The following is a 4704-nucleotide window of genomic DNA, read 5'->3' on the forward strand; positions in this document are numbered from 1 at the left end:
CTACACGCTGAGTTTGGCTGTGAGAGTGGCCACATTTGAGTAACATGAAGGCTGTCAGGAGGAAACCCCCAGGCACAATGCTACTCTAGGCCTTGTTCTTATTGCAGGTGCATAGGCTCAAAAGTGTAGCCATTAGTATCAAGAGCCCACTGTTGGGCCCTCCTTCCTTCCTGGTTCTTGCCGTTGCACCTGGAGGATTGCCGCTGCTCTCCCAGGGCCCACAACAGTGAGCCCCCGGCCAGGAGCCCAGTACCCCCCCAGCTGTTGTTTTTAATTGTTTCCACTATGAGTATATATAGACATTACCATATACCCTGGGCATATGCCCTGTATAACTCCCTGTCAACCATATATATCCTGTCAATAACATCCCATATCAGTATTCCTCCGCTGCCATTGTTGAACCACTCTGTGATCCAAAACTTCCCGTAAAGTGAATCCCAACATAATGTCAGCTTCCGAAGAGTCTTAGATCACCAAAATTCATCTATACAATATACAGTATTTCCCCAGATCCACCATAAAACCTTTTCCCTTCCACAGCAATAATCTTTTAACTTATTCATATCATATTTCCTGAAACTGATGTACAGATTCCAAAACTATAGTTTTCAAACAAGGTAACATTTGTGCTTACTATGTGGTCCATACTTTAGGTTGTACAGTTTTCTAAATTTTTTAGTTATCCTATGTTTTGTCTTATGGTTTTCATTATTAGTCTGTCGTCCCTTATATGTTTTTGGTGTAATATTAGCTGTTTTATATTCATCCTCGTGTACTCTCACATAACTCCTCTTTTGCCCCCTTATTTACCTTTGTTCTATCCATTGCACGTCCATTTTCCCCTCCCCTTAGGGCCCACAACGCCTGCCAATCTAATGCCCTGGGAGCCGTCCTTTCTCACGAGAGATACAGTTCTCTCTATTCGACGGCATTAGTCTTCCCCAGGATATGGGTCCACCCCACCCAATGGTAGAACCCACCTTGGCAAAATGAGCCTTCAGCTATTCCCTCCGGAGTCCGTCCCGCATCAGACCATACCCCCTGAGCGTCCTAACCAGGTGACCCTCCTATTTATACTTTGATACGTTTTACTCAACATTTAGTTCTCAACGAACTTCTGGCACTCTCCCATATTTGTATGTTGCCCCTCCCTCCCACCTATTTCTTGGACCATATTACCCCTCTTCCCATCCCCAGCCCCCCTCAAACCCAGAAAACCCCACCCGACGGTAACCCCTTGCCCCCATTTTGTCCCTTCTTTGTGCTCATACTTACCCCCAGCTCATCACAGATTCCACCCCTACAGACATTAACTCACATCCTTCCTCCACCCCCCGATTTCTAGTAAGCCACTTTTCCAGACTCTAGCTCTCTGAGGCAGTTAACTTATTTCATATCATTGAGGTCATATAGTATTTGTCCTTCAATGCCTGGGTTGCTTCACTTAACATAAGATTCTCAAGGTTCATCCATGTTATCACGTGCGATTGTAGTGTATTGGTTCTTACAGCTGAGTAGTATTCCATTGTGTGTATATACCACATTTTATTGATCCACTCATCTGCTGATGGACTTTTGGATTGATTCCAACTTTTGGCGATGGTGAACAATGCTGCTATGAACATTGGTGTACATATATCGGTTTGTGTCCTTGTTTTCAGATCTGATGGGTATATACCCAGCAGTGGTATTGCTGGGTCATATATGCCACAAATTTTGAATACTAGTATTTTCATTATCATTCACTTGAAAATATTTTATAGGTTTCCTTATGATTTCTGATTATTGAAGGTATTGTTTAATTTACAAATATTGAGAGTTTTATATCTTTTTCTTGATTATTTAGTTAAAATTTACATATCATAAAATTCCCTCTTTTTGGTATACAGATCCAAGTTTTGGCAAATGCTTGGGGTGTGTAATTGCCACTATCAAGCTACAGAGAAGTTATATCACTCTTCCCAGATTTCCTCCTTTTTTTGCTCTGTAGCTAATATCGCCTTCTATACCTACCATTTTCTCTGTCTCTACAATTTTGCATCTTACTTGTTTCATCCTAGTCCCCACCTTGTATCTCATAAATCCCACGCATTTGGAGCTGGGCTGATCCTGTTGAGTTCTTCCAAACTGGGGTACAAGAGCTAGACCTTTATATTTCTGTACCAACCAAGTCTGGTGTAGTGCACTATCCAAGTTTGAAAGTGAAGGGGTGCCCCAGCAAGAGTGGAACATCAGCTGATAGAAAAGAAAGCAGTGGAGCTACACAAAATATTTGTCCCAATACTTGAATATCATTTATTAGTTCCTCCTCTCTTTTTCCTCCTTGAAAATTTCATCCTTGATGAAAATTACATGAGATTTATCTGTCTTACTAGTCATTTCTAAGAAGCAACTTTGGGTTTCATTTAAATTTTCTATCATTTCTTTATTTTTATTTTATTATTTTTTTCTTTCCTTATTGTACTTTATTTTACTCCATGGTTCTTTTAATCTGATTGTTGAGTTGAATATAAAGCTAATGAATTTTTTTTCATGTTACTATTTAATAAATTCATCTGGCATTATAAATTTCCATCTAATTGCTATTTTTGTTTTGATGTTTATTATTTTCATTGCTACTAGTTAAAATATTTTCTACTTTTCATAGAGATTCAATGTTTTAGCTCATGGCTTATTTTGGAGTGCATCACATGCCCAAACTTTTATTACTAACATTTATATTGTTTGTTTCTAACTTTATGGCATTGGATAAACCTGGTTTCTAATCACAACACAATTAAATGAGAAATTAATTATAATAGTTTAAATCTGAAATAACTAATGATTGTTCAAATATTTTGACTCACTTCTGTTGTTTTATTTTGTGTATTCTCCTTCCTAGTCTTCGTTTTTGCTTCTTTTTCTCCTTTACATCTTTCTTGTATTTAGTTGAGTAGATAGATTTTTTTGGATTTCCTTCTTTACTTCTACTCATTTGGAAACTGAATTTTTCCTCTTCTTTTTGTAGTTTCTCTTAAAGACTTAAATATTTTTACATTTATTCCACCCCCTCCTTTTTTTTTTTTTTTTTTTTTGTTTGTTTTGAGCTCTCTGTCATCCATCTAAGTCCATTCATCTCCCTTTTACTGAGTAATCTTGCTGTGCCGGCTCTCTGGGTGCAGGTCAGCTTGTCTTCACTAGGAGGCTTTGGGAATTGAACCCAAGGCCCCCAAATGGTAGATGGGAGCCCGATCGCTTGAGCTACATCTGTTTCCCTTAACATAATATTTATTGAACTAAAAATATTTCTAATATTTCCAAAGGTACTCCGTGTCTCAAACTTGGAGCATGAAACAATCATTGTTTTCACACTTTAATCTCTTACTTTTACAGTATTCCTTGAACTAATTTACCCTTCAAGTGACTACCCATTTCTCTGCTTCCATCTTCAGCACTACTCCTTGAAAATATTGTCTGTTTCCATTCTTTCAAATATCTCTCTCCAGGCTTTTACACCACCATTGTAGTATAATCGTTCTTCTCGAGGTCACCAAATGACTCCTTATTGCTAAATCAATTAGTCTTTTATCAATCTTCATATTACCCTTTGACAAAGCAATTGATCGTTTTCTCTTTCTTGGTACCCTTTCTTTATTTGGCTTCCTCCACACTCTCTTTGGTTTCTTCCTGTGTTACTGGTAACACCTTCTCAGTTTCTTCATATGACTTTTCCTTTCTTCCCAATTTTTTAACGTGAGAATTTCCCAAAGCTTTGTCCTTGATGCTCTTCAATTTCTTTACATCCACTCCTTTATTTATTTCATTCAGCCTCACTGTTTTAAATACAATTTAAATGTGAGATTTGATAGTTTCTGACATCTCCTCTTGGATGGCTAATTGATTTCTCATATTTAACATGTCAAAAACTGAATTACTGGTCTGTCTCTGCCATTCCCATCTCTTCCCTATCTCAATTGATAATGACTGCTTATTCTAGTGTGCTAAAACTTTTGACTTATTCTTGATCTTTCTCCTTTGTCCTATATCTTATCCATCAGCAAGTTCTCTTGGTTTACCTTCAAAATATAATCTTTCATGTCACTTCTATGGCTACTACCCTATTTTGAGCCACCACTCTCTCCAACCTGAATTATTTTATAGCCTCCTATCTTGTCTCCCTTCTTTGACATTGGTCCTCTAAAGTTGATTCTCAAAGCTGCAGCCAGAGTGTTATTAATGTGTAAATGAGATCATAGCCAACTCTATTCAAACCCTACACTAGTTCTCCATTTCATACAAAATCTGTTGTTTATTCCCCAATCTTGAGAATTTGGGGATGGTAATGTCCACTCTGCTTCTAATTGAGAGGGGACTTAGATCCTGTGGGGCAGATGGATGGAACTATTTTGCTTGCAATTGCACACACTCTCTGTTCCTTGGGATGGGCATTGTCCATCATTGTCTCCTTGTTAGTTATCCTGGGTGAGTCCAATGAGCTGGAGAGTAGGTGTTGCAACTCTGTTGAGTGAAGGATATTGTTAATGTAGGAAAGTGTGGGAGGGGGAGCAAATGGGGCATATGGGAATCCCCTATTTTTTAAAAATTTATCTTTTATTTTTATTTTATTTTTATTGAAGTGTATCATTCATACATGAACACACATAAACAATAAGTGTATAGTAAAGATTGCAAACTAAAAATAAACATACATAACATCACACA

Source organism: Dasypus novemcinctus, chromosome 8 (genome assembly GCF_030445035.2).
Source record: "Dasypus novemcinctus isolate mDasNov1 chromosome 8, mDasNov1.1.hap2, whole genome shotgun sequence".
Classification (NCBI taxonomy): Eukaryota; Metazoa; Chordata; class Mammalia; order Cingulata; family Dasypodidae; genus Dasypus; species Dasypus novemcinctus.